Here is a 14958-nt window from a genome sequence, read left to right as displayed (position 1 = left end):
TATATATATGTTTCTGTGAAAGGCCGAAATGATGGGTAGGTGTTGACTTCCACTAGTGAGTGTTTGCAATCACATAATCGCTTTGGTAAATATACTAGGTCAAGTTAAGTGCTACTGCCCGGTATGCCTTGCATCAATGTTTTTTTAAGATCAAGTGCCACTGACCAATATGTATTTAACCGGTGCTCCAAACACTGATTGTTCTTCTAATCTATCCTTAGCAGATATTAAAATATCGAATAAATATAATAATATCGACGACCAAATTAATATCAAATCGGATATAACAAATATTTCCGTTATTTATTAAAGTTGTTGACATTTACCGGTGAAACTCCATTTTGTCTTGAATATGGAACTTTGAAAAAGTAGGCCTGGTCATTATGGGTTGTCCAATGTTGGCTAATGCAATGTGCTTTTAGAAAGAAAGAAAATAATTCTTTGATGTTTGTAAAACTTCAAGTTAGTCGTTTCAGGATCTCTTAAAAATGTTACAGTTGTATTCTTAAATAATAGATGTTAACGAATCAGAAGATTGCATTTTATTATTTAATTATTTCGAATTGAGTGCCTCGTTATCTGTAACACAAGAACCATTACTTAAATAAACAGCCATTAAGTATCCTTTTTGTCCTCATTGCGAATGATTTTTTTCCCGTCGTTCGAGAAGGGAAAAGTGAGGATGAAAGGGGTGAATCGGTTAATTGTTTTCGAAAAACGAAAGAACTGAAAAAAGAACAATTCTTCAACAGCTGTCGAACAACAAAATCTTTCCTCTCTATTGTAATTGTTCATTCTAGTTGAAAAGGGATTTGAGTAAATGTTTCGTTTATTACCGAAGGGTTGACTTTGGAAGATTTTATTTCTATCTGTTCGCGTTTATTTTTTAATTAGAATGCGTGCTGAAGTCAAATGAATCCATAAGACACATTCTTTTTAAACTGCTTGTATTAATACTGTCAAATGTACTATAAAATACTGTACTATAGTGAACTCCCGGATATAGTGAACGAAATGTTCGCGCTTCTGTGCCTTACTATACACGCATAATATTATTTTTTGTGGATATAGTGAAACAAAAGAGGCGAAGAAATTGGATAGTATGAACTTTTTTCTGTCTTCGACTGATTATTTTTTCTTCATTTTTTGGTGATTTTGAAATTTCTTCACATAATGCATATACCGATTTTTAAAACCATCTATTTATACTCAAGACAAAGAGTAATAAAAACAAAAGTTACGAGGTTTTTGTTTCTACATACAGATTTTTAATCATTTTTCTATTTCTTTTTATAGGTCATTTATTTAAATGTGTAATGAAAGGGAGCAGTTCAGAACGGATATAGTAAACTCCCGGTTATAATGAACCGAAATTTCGGTCCCCTGAAGACTGTATTAAATGACATGAAATCAGCTATAAATGTAATTAAAAAACATTCTCTTTTATAAATAAAATTGTCTATTTAAGGAATAGAAAAATAGGATATTAAAGTTGGCTGAATTAATATTCCATGCGTTAAAATAACGTATGAATGATTTCAGCCACCAGTAAAATATGCACATCATATATGTTGCATATCACCATACTTTCCTTTTTTTTCGGGAAAGGGAAAGAAGGCTCCTGTTTCCCTATTTGTAAACTACGAGAATTTTATTACTGACAATTTTAGAGATAATAAATTTGGAATAGGAAAAAGGTCTCTTGCACCATTTGCTTCAGAGTGTTAAACATAATTTCTAAACGATTTTTTTAAAAAATAAAAACGGTTATAGTTAAAAACAGAGGATATAAAAAAAAGAAAAAGGTAATCGTAGACTGCGATAACAAAAGTATAAGTTTTTAGAAACTCTTTTTCGAATATGCAGTCTAATTCGTGGATTTGCTGATTCGTTGAATATTGATTCTCTGTCATTTACAAATGTGTCACTTTACCATTTGTGTCTCGTCAAGTCAATGGTTTATTGCCTCAATGGTTAATGGTTTATTGATCTTCTCTAATATATAACATTTAAAATAGAATATCTGTATCAAGTATCTATAATATTATATCTATATCAAGTACCTATAATAGTGAATCTATGTCAAGTATCTGTAATAGTATATCTATATCAAGTATCGATAATAGTATATCTATATCAAGTATCTATAATAGTATATCTATATCAAGTATTTATAATAGTATAAATATATATCAAGTATCTATGTCCATGACAACATGAACATACAATCTTAAAAACGATCATAACCATGTGCAAAATAAACGTTTAAAATAAAGTCGTAAAATTATCTTAAAAGCCATGTAGTACAATCTGTATAAAAATCCCGCAGTGGACTAATCGTTAAGACACGGTTCCCAGCAGATCACCGAAGTCAAGCATCACTGGCTACGGTCAGTGTGCGGATGGGTGACCACTTGGATCAGTCTGCTTAGGGACCGAGGGTGTGCGGTATCGGTCCTCGTTAAACTGTTCTACCGTAAAGTGCTCGACTTCGCGCGCAGGTCGTCGGGCTACCGAAGCGGGGGGTGCCATCCCCTCCACAGGAGATCAAAATTGTGATGGCATGTCTTCGGATCATCCTCCGGGATGTCTCCCAGACCGTCGCCAATAGTCCATTGTGCAGCTCTAGTGCGACGTAAATTAACAACAACAGCAACAACAACAATCTGTAGAAAAGAGATGAGGGAAAAAAACGAATGGTTGCCATAGTAACGGAAATTATTAAATTATTCCCTCAACTGAATGAAAATTACAAAAATGTTAAGATTGTTTCCATCATAGAGATAGAGACAAGGTGACATTCTCTTCTGTAGGGAAACTTCGTGAAAGTCAAGCATCACTAGCTGCGGTCAGTGTGCGGGTGGGTGACCACTTGGATCAGTCTGCGTAGGGACCGAGGGTGCGCGGTATTGCTCCTCGTTAAACTGTGCTACCGTAAAGTGCTCGACTTCACGTGCAGGTCGTTGGGCTACCGAAGCAGGGGTGCCATCCCCTCTGCTGAGGATCAAAATTGTGATGGCGAGTCTTCGGATCATCCTCAGGTATGTTTCCCAGACCGTCGCCAATAGCCCATTGTGCAGCTCAAGTGCGACGTAAATGAACTAAAACAACAAAAACTTCGTGAAGAATGGAGGAAATTTCAATTATTATATGAAGGCTTCTCCCCTCGTTGAAAGCAACAAGCATTACAATCCCTCAAGTAAACTGTAAATGACGTGTTAACAGAAAGAAAACACACGTGACTGCACATCGCCAATTAGGTTGTATCTGAAAAGGGAAAAAAAATATCTTGAAAATTGCTGATTTTGCGGCTTACGGATTATTATTGTTGTTTTCTTTTTCTTTTGATGATCTAGGAAGCCGGAAAAGTTAAAACAAATAATTAAAACCAAAGTTCTGCCAGAAAAGTTTTAGACTCCGAAGAATATTTTTAACAGTTTCTTTTTATTTACTAGTTGAGATCGAAGGTTTAATTGCTCCAAAAACCTCGATTTGGGTGAGACATTTTACTGAACTGTGACCGTAAAACTGTTTAAAATTTCACCCTGAAATTTATATTTTATTTCATTTGAGAGAGTACCATTAAATTTGTTTTTCCAGTTCCCTATTTTTTTTTCTTATCAGATAAGTGGATGTATACATATATAATATAACACAACATAATAAAGACTAGAAAGATTTTTTATTTGTTTTTTTTATTGCAAAAGCACTTGACTTTACATCATTGGCCCCCATGCATCGAAGATGCATGAGATTGGAGCATATAAAACATATAAGGCTAGAAAGATAAAAGAAGAGAAAGAAAAAAAAATGAAGAGAATTAGGAAAAATAATAATAAATTTTATTTACTGTGCATTAGCTGCAAGTTATATAGAACTCATAAAATAAATTAAAAATATAGAAAAAATGTGAAAAAATACAAACAGATTCATTTAAAGTGAAGAAAAACAACAAATAATAATAAAATCTTCAAAAACATCCATTAAAAAAAGGTGAAAACAAAATAATAAAAAGATATAATCTCATCATCAGCTCACGCGATTACATCCGCAAAAAGGGTGCTTACTAATATGTAGCCAAAGCTCCTTTTATTGGATAAAATCGTGTTACTAATAATCGTATAATAAAATTTTACAATTTTTCATTGTTATTCTTCTCTTAATGAATCTTTTTGCATTTTTCCATGTCACATATCTCTTGAATTTTAACTTGAATTATCCCATGTAATATTCGTGATATAGGAAAGACTTAAATAATAGATGCTTTGGTTTTGTGTATGATGATGAATCAATCGGGTCAAATGTGGAATAGAAATGGGTGGTTGTTGACTTCCCTCGGTGAATGTTGACAATCACATAGTCGCTTTGGTAAATGTCCGAAATGTATACAAGATCTAGTTGAGTGCCACTGCCCGGTATGCCCTACATCAATGTTTTATTAAGATCAAGTGCCACTGCCCGATATGCATTTATCCGGGACTCCGAACACTGATGTTTCTCCTAATCTATCCTCGTCACATATTAAAATATCGAATAAATATAATAATATCAACGAATAAATTAATATCAAATCGGATATAACAAAAATTGGGGGATTCACCAAAGCGATTATGTGATTTTTGACAGACATTTATCGGTGAAAGTCGACATTCTCTTGATTTCGAACTACAGTGCACTCTCGATTATCCGTGTGCGGATTATCCGTTTTGCTAATTATCCACGCTCATTCCGGAGTCACAAAAAAAAGTTGAAGAGAAACATTTTTAAGATTATCGTGCATTGATTACCGGTGCATTTCTCCCTCCAAATGTTACAGCAGCGATACAGCCTATGGATCAGGGTGTAACTTCAGCAATGAATTGGCTTCACAGATCTGAAAGTCGACATTCTCTTGATTTCGAACTACAGTGCACTCTCGATTATCCGTGTGCGGATTATCCGTTTTGCTAATTATCCACGCTCATTCCGGAGTCGCAAAAAAAATTTGAAGAGAAACATTTTTAAGATTATCGTGCATTGATTACCGGTGCATTTCTCCCTCCAAATGACACAGCAGCGATACAGCCTATGGATCAGGGTGTAACTTCAACAATGATCTGGCTTCTCAGATCTGAAGTTATAACACTACCAAATTTTTGGTATCAATATTCTTTTGGATGCAGTATATGGAATACCTGCAGCATGGTCAAAGGTCAAATCGTCTACGTTATCACGATCGTGGAGAAAGATTATACCAATCTTCTTCAGGTATTAAAGAAGAATATGATGACAGTATTCTTGAACATGCAAAAGAAATCGAAGGTTTCGAAATTCTTGATAAAGAAAATTTAGAAGATTGGTTTCAAAGTGATGCATGTGGGCCTCGCTTCCAGTATTTGACACATTAAGACATCGTTACTTGTTAAATCAAATAGTGATGATAGCACTAATGCAGAAAATGTATTAAATGCGGGAATTACAATTTCTTCTTCAACTGCTCTTCAATCTGTGTAAACTTTATTAGATTATATGGGATAACGAGGATATGATTACTGCGGTTCTTAAAATATGTGTGAGTATACGGCAAGAGATTAACAAATATCAGAAGCAAAGACGCATTTTTTTAAGCATATTTTATCTTCAAAAAGGCTCTAAGAATATCTAACGCAGTGCTTTATTTTCCCAAATCTAGATCTATTTAGGAATAAAGAAATAAATTCGATTAAATAAGGTCCCTTTATATCCATATCTCGTGAGAGAAGTTTAATAACACGGGACACGTTAAATTACTGAAACTTTCTGGAGACACTCCCTATGTTCCATAATTGGTTCTGACAATTATCGAAACAATTTCGAAAACTTTTCATATCATTAGAACGTTTAAAAGGTTTGATTTGCATTAAATTGTTCAAAACATGTTAACGGGAAAAACGATCTTTCAATAAATCAACGGCTTTCTTGTAATTTTCAGAAGAAATTGCAAAACCTTCGATGGTTTATAAAGCACTTCCGCTCAAATGAAGGTTTAAATAAACACATTTATCAACTTGTTCCGAATGTTCGTTTTCAAAAAAGAGTTTCAAAAGGTAAACCAGTGACTTTAATCTCCATAGAACTTTAGAATAGTAAAGTTTAAGTAATTTAACCTTTACAGAATCATTTGATTTAATTTTTCTACTGCAGTTTCGTATCGGGATATTTTTCAATTGCTTCGTATTCTTTTTATTTTCTACCTCATTAGGGTTAATTAAAAGTTCCATTTGGTTATCTGTCATTTTTAATGCTTTCTATTTATCCGTTAATGTTCTTCTTGTTCTTCAACAATCGCCTAATTTCGTTTTAATGTGTTTTCTATTTTCGTTAACAGTTAAGTGTTTTTAGATCTTAAAATAGTTCAGCGTTTTTTAAGAACACCCCATTTTTCAGTAATGTCTTTCATTATTTTTTCAACCGTTGTGACAAATACTTAACTCATTTCAGAACTGAAAATCCTTAGTTTCAAACATATTCAATTCAGTTTTAGGACTGTTTTTTACAATTTTTGATAAATACGAAAATAAATAATTAGTACCAATGAGATTTAAAAGAAAATGTTAAATTGCATTAAGTGAGAAGTTAAGAATACAAAATAAAATTCAGCACATAGCATAAGAAAGGAACTGTCCATGTGAGTAGATACTTTAAAAAGTACAAAAAAAAATTCAAAGACAAAAGTTATAAATAAAAATGAATTGTAAGCGCATTATTACTCATATGTCAAAGTACGAAAAAGCTCTATAAATATTTTTTATCAGCTTTGTTATAAGTTAGTTTGTTTATATTTTATTTTATAACTATCGTTGAACAGCCGACCCAATTTTTTGGGCTTGTGACTACTAATGTTCAACTGCGTAGCTTTGTAATTTTGAACCCAATCCAGAAGACAAGGGAACTCCTTGATCAAGTATTGGGAGAAATNGTCGGTGCAAACCGGATGCGGAATTTGTATCGACCCGCAATCGCTGGGATTCGAACCCGGGTCACCTCATTGGAAGGCAAACGCTCTATCCCCTGAGCAGTCACGGCTTCAGTTTGTTTATAAATAAATTTTGTAAAACTGCAAAATTAGAATAACAATATATCAAATAGAAAATTACTAAGAAAGAAACGACACTATTTTTGAAGTGCCTAACAAGTGTGCTTTTAATTTCCAATTATATTTTTATCAATTTAAAAATTCTCACTTTTTAACCACTTTTTACCACTGATTATTTTACCACACATTATGCACCAAAGATGCTAAAGGGACATTTTGGTGACGTTAACTACAGAAAATTTATAGCAACGGTGTAAATGATCATTTGTCATAGTTAGTTTTCACTATTCCTGTTTTTCTATTAACTCATTTTCTTCAGTGACTGTTTGTAACGATAGCCTTGTCATCGAAATGTTGACCTCTTTTCGACTAGCTAGAGCATTTACATCTCCATTGGAGCTCCGGTCCTAAAGCAGGGGTCTGTCCAGACATTTTGTGAAAGTTCCGTTTTTCGTGAAATTGTGAAAAAAATGGCTCACATTCTTTCAAGCAGGGTCCGCTTTTATGAATTTGTGCAAATAGGGTCCGTTATTGCAAAAAAAAAAAACTTTTTCAAGGAGTTTTTAAATTGTAAAGACATACAAGATTATGCGCAACACTGCAAATTATAATTAAAGAAATTAAATTTTAAAAAATAAACAACAATTGCTGCTTCTAAATTAGAGATGCAACATACAAATATTTGATATTTAGCCTCTACTGCTGAACGCATAATATTCATTTCGGACGAATAATGGAAGAATCGTCGGTCGAAGACAAAACTAATTCGTTTACATCCATCTTTCCTGTTTTCTGCCCAGTAAAGGGTTTATTCGATTAACGAAACAATAATGAAGTTAAACAAATTTGTGAAGGGTCCGATTAAAAGAAAAATCAATTTGTGAAGGATCCGTTTTTAAGTTAAAATATTTTGTAAAGAGTCCGTTTTTATGAAAAGATATTTTGTGAAGGGCCTGTTAACGGATCCAAATTTCTTCTAAACAGATCCCTGTGATGACAATAAGATTTGCTATTGTTTTAAAAAGGTGCAAACATTGTTTGACGAAGTTAAACGAAGTTTTAATGACTTTCTGACAGAAACAACAATGCAAAAAACTTAAAAAAGAAGTGAATTAAAATAGGGGGGGGAATTCAAAACAACTGCGTTTTTCGTATGATGCGAAAAGAGTTTTCGTTTCCTGCGAATAGAATTATTGTTTTCTTGTTTGCTTAGTTAAAGAAATGTATTTTTACCTTGTTGCATAATTTTAGCAAATTACTACCACTAAATAACCAAAATTGATGTTTTTTGTAATTACTTCTAGGAAATACGTCCTAAACAAGGGCAGAAATAAAAGTGAATTCGAGTTCAGAAAAAATACAAGAGAAAAAGATCAAAAGTGAGAATGAATCCCAGTATACTTCATTTTTTTAAAAAACAGTTAAAATAACAAATGTTTATTTTGTATCTGCAGTCCGTGGCCAAATTTTTAGACCCACCATAAGATTCTATGTAAAATCATAATTATCAGGCTATACTATACAGCTTTGTTGTTTTTACGCGACTGAAACCGGTTTGTACTTGTTTACGTTCGTGTATCAATGGGTTAAATTAGGGTTAAATTAGGGTTAAATTAGTTATATAAATATAGAATATTTATTATATCAGGTATTATATTAGTATATTATAATCATTAGATCTCATTATTAGACGAACTCTAGTGTTTTTAATAATGACATGTTTTGTACGAGTTTATAAGCAATACTCTTACATTTAAACACACATGTAATGGGTTTTTATTCAGAGTATTTTTTACATACTTCCTATTTGTATTTATTTTTAACGTATTGCATTACAATGTTAACCAATTAATACACGAACGTAAACAAGTGCAACTGGTTTCAGTTGCGTAAAAATAATAAAACTGTATAGTATCACGTGATAATTAAGATTTTAGATAGAATCTTATGGTGCGTCTACTTATTTGGCCATGGACTGTAATTTTAAGACACATTAAAAACACACACTCACTTTTGTCCTTTATAGCATTCTTTTATACGTTCTAAGATACGATAATGAGTCTGTCATCTCAACGAATTCGTACCACTCACTGTAAGCTGATGGTTAGACCCAGTAGATCACTGGCTGGTCAGATAGCGGGTTTGTGGCCACTTAGATCAGCCTGCGTAGGGGCCGTGGTTGCAGGGTTTCGTTTAATTATTGTACTTTAAATTGCTTAATTTTTTGCACAGGTCGTCGGTCTAACATAGGTGGGGAGCCCTCCCCTCTATGAGAATCAAGTTTGTCCTCCGATTATATTCCGAAATGCCTTCCATTCCGTCGCCAACTGTATTGTATAGCACAAGTGTGACGTAAGAAATACTACTACTTCTCAACGAATTCCTGAGTGTTTGACAGCTGTAATAAAAAATTTATTCATTTTAAGTTCTTATTTTATTATTTTCTAATTTGTTTATTTTGGTGCAGAACCAAATCGTGCTATATCATACAAACATTTTTTTCTAAATTTTAAATGAGTGAACTGTTGTAAAGTATGCAAAGTGTATACAAAATTTCTAATGCTAAACAATACATCGATGCTAAACTATACATCGATGCTAAGCAGTACATCGATGATAAACTGTACATCAATGCTAAACTGTGCATCAATGCTAAACTGTACATCGATGCCTAAACTGTACATTGATGCCTAAACTATACATTGATGCCTGAACTGTACATCGATGCCTAAACTGTACATCAGTGCCTAAACTGTACATCAGTGCCTAAACAGTACATCAATGCCTAAATAGTACATCAAAGCTAAACTGTACATCGACGCTAAACTGTTCATCGAAGCTAAACTGTTCATCAATGCCTAAATTGTACATCGATGCCCAACCTGTACATCGATGCTAAACTGTACATCGATACTAAACTGTACAATTTCATGAATCAAATTCACAAGTTTTAAATAAATCGGTAGAATACTGCCTGAAAAAATACACAAAATTCATTACATTTTTTTTTCGCAAAAAGTCCTATTTTTAGAAATATTTTTCCATAAACAACTTAGTTCGAATTTTTTTTTTTTTTTTTATATTTGAATAAACAATATTCACACACTTACATTATAGTCTGATTAAGTGAAGAGATAATAAAAATAATTATTCTTTATTGCTGTTTCTATCTATCCCAAGTTAGAACGGAAAATTTCTACATCGTTTTTCCTAAAACTACCGAATTGGTTTTTTTTTCATCGAATGCTTGATACACCGAATCCAGTAGTTAGGGGTTACAATTCGGAAAAAAAATTATCACCAATTTTTTTTTTTTACTTTAACTTTTTGTATTGTTTTGATTTTATTTTGTTTGTTTTGATTTTAGAGCCTTAGGGGATAGAGCTTTCGCCTTCCAATGAGGTGACCCGGTTTGAAGTTTTCAGAACTTCAAACTGATGGAATAGAACGCACGTTTTTACCAAAAAATAGCAACCTAAAGAAAAGATTTTATCCCAATAAAATTGACAACTTAATGTGTGACATTCAAAAAAGTATACAAAAACTAGACGTTAAGAACGTATCCAATGAGCGAGCATTGGATTGCGAAGCAATCCGAAAAGAACTGTGAAAGCAGTTCTGGGGGTTGGTGAGCGCCAGCGAGCAGGGGGCGAAGCCTCCTAGTAATAAATAATAGTATAAAAGAGTTTTTAAACCAGAAAAATAGTTCTTATTTAACAGTCTACCTGAAATACTTATTTATTATACCTTCTCAGTATTATTCTACGTTATTATTTCGTACCAATTGAATGAGATACCTCTTTAAAGTATTTTTATTAAACAAGCTTTAAGTAAAGTGTATGCAATTATTCGAAATTGTAAAATATTTTTCGCTCTAAATAATCTAACGCACGTTTTTACCAAAAAATAGCTACCTAAAAGAAAAGATTTTATCCCAATAAAATTGACAACTTAATGTGTGACATTCAATCTATGTTCATACAATTTTAGGATATTTTGGAACAATTTTTTTTTTTAATTTTCATGAAAAATCCGTATATTGGATAAAAAAAAATCAAGGTTCTTGAGCGAAACGAGCAGGAGCCAAAATGTTCTTAGCCATACATGAAAAGTCCTGCAGTGAACTGATTGTTAAGACACGGTCCTCACTAGATCCCCAAAGTCAATCATCACTGGTTGCGGTCAGTGTGTGGGTGGTTGACCACTTAGATTAGTCAGTTTAGGGACCGAGGGTGGGAGGTATGGGTCCTCGTTAAACTGTTCTACCGTAAAGTGCTTGATTTCGCTTGCAGGTCGACCGGGCTACCGAAGCAGCGGTGCCATCCCCTCTGCAGAGGATCAAAATTGTGATGACATGTCTTCGGATCATCCTCTGGGAAGTTTTCCAGACTGTCGGCAATAGCCCATTGTGCAGCTTTAGTGTGACGTAAACGAACTACAACGACAACAACCATGCTTGAAAAAAGCAATAGCACGCAAGAAGTATTGAGAGAAATGCAAAGATTTCGGTACAGAAAAATAGTCCTAGTAGCCAAATTATCTATTACTATTTCATAAAATTGAACTGACATGCAGACTTGTAGTATTTTTTCTTTTTCTTTTGCTTCACAAAATAAGTAAAGCAAAAGAAAAATTGATTGAACTCTATACTTCGTGTTAGGTCGGTGGCACCTTTTTAGATAACTTTCTAAAAAGTTTTTTTTTTATTTAACAGTTGGAGAGCAGCAGGTGAAAAAAAAGCCACATCAAGCGTATTTCTTTCTCTTTGAAGCCTTTTATCATCTTTCATCTTTTTTTTTCTTTCTTCATCTCATGAAGAGTTTGAATTCCCCTCTTTCACAAAAATAGAATTTTCCTCGCTAATTCGTTTAAGACTTCGAAGAAGTTATTTCATCCGGCCGAACTTTGAAATGAAAATTTCAAAGTCTTGCCATCAATTTTTAGAATCTTTTGTATCATTTATTTTATTTTATTTCTAAACATTTATTTTTTCATTCATTTACTTTGTTGTTTCCGAAATTTAATCTGACATTTCAAGCTTTAATGTCGCTATTTCGTAAATTGGAATTAAAATAATGGTTGTCGAATAAGGGTGGTTTTGTCCCAGTCCTTAGTGACAATCGTAAAAGAACATTCGTGTCAATTAAAGGACCTTTCAAAGAATCGCGCCCTTTTTTTACAAATGGTGAGAAAATTGACACAGTTCGAAAGAAGGGAATGCATTTCATCACCTCTCATCATGACATCAAGTCAAGCAGAAAAAGAAATATACGACTTTTTTTTACGAGTCAAGTAAATAAAAAAAAGTTTAAAAAAACTAGATTTCATACATTTCAAAGGAATAAGGAAGTGAATTGATTGAATTGAATAGCATTCATCCCACAAACTTATGAAAAGGGTCTGGAACTATTTTAAGCAGCAAGTGGCGTGAAGTTTCTCTAATGCTATATGCATCGTATACGAATTGGTTTACCAAACCGGAAGTAATTTGAATATGAAATTGTTTTTGCCACATATTTTCATAATGTGCTTTCAGAAAAACGTTTTTGAATCTATTTTTGCTTAGAAAAATAATAAAGCCAGCTTACCACACGCAAACTGCAAATAACAGCTTATAACTCGCTAAACTAAGGTTAACTAATGACTTTCCTGATAGTGCAATGGGACACCTGCAATTGACGTAGTGGGGTATCTCGATCCTGATTGGCTGTTGAAATGTAGCATTTGTTTATGTTAACAACTGTTCTTTCCATTCTATTTCCAGTAAGCCAAGCCCTGCAAGGATCAATTCTCTTTAATGATATTTTCTATGTTCTTATACAATGATTCTTTATCAAAGATTTCAATTCTTTCACTACATATTTACACAGAGACTTAACACAAAGACAGGCAGGAAGCCATGTTGAACATAAACAAAGTAATTATGCATCGAAGTTGCCAGATACACAAAACAAAAATATATCATGGTTACAATAAAATACATAAACAAATAGGAACAACAATAACAACAATATAAACAATAGGGGTTAAATAAAAGACGTAAACGAGAGAGTTATATTTCAATAAATTCTATGTGTGATACGGGTTGTGTTTAATTACCTTTCACGTTAATTAACATTCTAACTTATGTGAAGAAACTTAGCTCAAATTAAACACTCCATTTTGCTTATAAACAATCAGTTGGCGCTGACCTCACATGTGTGGGTATCTGGCATTCATTCATTAAGCTTAAATCTAAAACACAAATTAAAATGGACTGGCATCATCACAAACCGAAATCAGGAACATTAATCAGAGAAATTTTACCAGATGTCTCCTTGAAACCTTTAGAATGGAATAGGCAGCTCTTCTTTATAGAGCATGGCCCCTTTAAAGCGTATCTAAAACGCTTCTGCCTGGCTACTGACAGCACATGTGCCTGTGGAGGAGTAGGAATGTCCGCTTACCACATCCTACCACTTTAAACAACCAAAGCTAGAATTCCTCATAGCCTGGAAGAGATCCATCCATAAGAATCCAAAGTTGAAACAGAAGGCAACCAACCTCATTAATTTTCTAGAAGAATACGAGGAAATCCTGAAATAATTTTCATGAAAAAATGACAAAATTATGCAATGTTGAGCAACAACCACAACTAAACTTGGCCAATTAGCTCTGGATACTTTTTAATCAAATGCCCTAACAAATAGAATAATCGNCTAACTAATAGAATAATCGTTACTATTTTATTTTATTTATTTTTTCAATTTTTGTACTTTTTTATTTTTAATTTTATATTTCTTATTATTTTCTTCTCTTTTTTGTTTCCATTTGCTATTTTTTTCTCTTTTTACTATCTGTCTTGTTTTCCAAACTTAACCATTAACCGATAAATGCTCTTTTAGGGGCATAGGGGCGGGGTTAAATTTTGATGTGTGTGTTTGTGAGTATCTGGGGTTTTCTTCTTCTTTAAATGCAAGTACCCAATTATCTGTATCAACTTATTTTCACTTATTTGTTTATGGTATGGAATTTCAACGATATTATTTAATTTCAGAACTGTATTCAACTATAAACAAACTGTGGAAAATTGTAGTGAATAAAATCTGCAGCCGTACACAAGTTAATTTTTTTTTAAAAAAATGCCTCAAATTTAAAAAATACATGAATAGCTAAAACGTAGATAAACTATACTACTCAGAATCAGACGTTTCAATAAGTTAGTCTTAAAATGTATTTGATTATATAGAAACTTTCTAACAAATAACATTCTGAAAAATTTCGTTAGAATTTCGTTTAAGTCGATTTAACGCAAGGGTTACAAGTAGTATTTAACCTCAATAACAATGTTTCGGTAAGCAGTTTTTTAGTTCTTCAAAAAAAAACAACTAGCTCCATTAAATTTTTTACCCATTTGCAAAATGGGTCTTGTTTTGGATTTGATGGCCCCTACACTTTTCAACTATGTTCAAGAGTAATAGTAAACAGTGCGCATGTGTTGCTATGGCAACCGCTGCTGTTTTCATTTTCACTAGCAGGTATTTTTAGTGTATTTACTAACTAATAATTTAAAGTATTTTTATATTCTTTTAATTATTAACGTATAATGACTAGCTTGACGGTGATTTTAATATAAATATAAATGATAAAGAAGGAAAAGGGTTTTGTGATGTCTTGAAACACGTACATAGGCAGGTTATGAAAACCAATTCGACGACAAACATCAATTGAGACAGTTTCTGCATCCCATGATTTGAAATGTTGAGGCGTTTCACGGAGTCAATCCAGAAAGAAAAAACATTTCACCAATGTAACATTTCACCAATGTTACCAGTTATCGTAATAAGGCAACCACAACTTTTATTTTTAATTTTAATTAGTAATTTTAACCTAATCTTGTTTTTTGTAAAAATATCTTAGTTTTT

The 14958-nt window shown here is 32.8% G+C and overlaps 1 protein-coding gene across 3 annotated transcripts in view; it reads left to right on the top strand.

Annotated features, from left to right (window-relative positions):
- Positions 1–14958, top strand: part of LOC107450366 (glutamate-gated chloride channel-like) — a 196988-nt gene that overhangs the window by 131033 nt on the left and 50997 nt on the right. Inside the window, exon 2 of one of the 3 annotated variants that reach the window (XM_043052381.2) lies at positions 8359–8433. The exons of the other annotated variants lie outside the window; for them this stretch is intronic. The gene's annotated coding sequence lies outside the window, so the exon portion shown is untranslated. The remainder of the gene's footprint in view (positions 1–8358; positions 8434–14958) is intronic. 3 annotated transcript variants of the gene reach the window in all.

This window comes from Parasteatoda tepidariorum, chromosome 4, assembly GCF_043381705.1.
Source record: "Parasteatoda tepidariorum isolate YZ-2023 chromosome 4, CAS_Ptep_4.0, whole genome shotgun sequence".
NCBI classification, from domain to species: domain Eukaryota; kingdom Metazoa; phylum Arthropoda; class Arachnida; order Araneae; family Theridiidae; genus Parasteatoda; species Parasteatoda tepidariorum.
The sequence above is the reverse complement of the archived record's forward strand: the minus strand, read 5'-3'. Positions and strand labels throughout refer to the sequence as shown.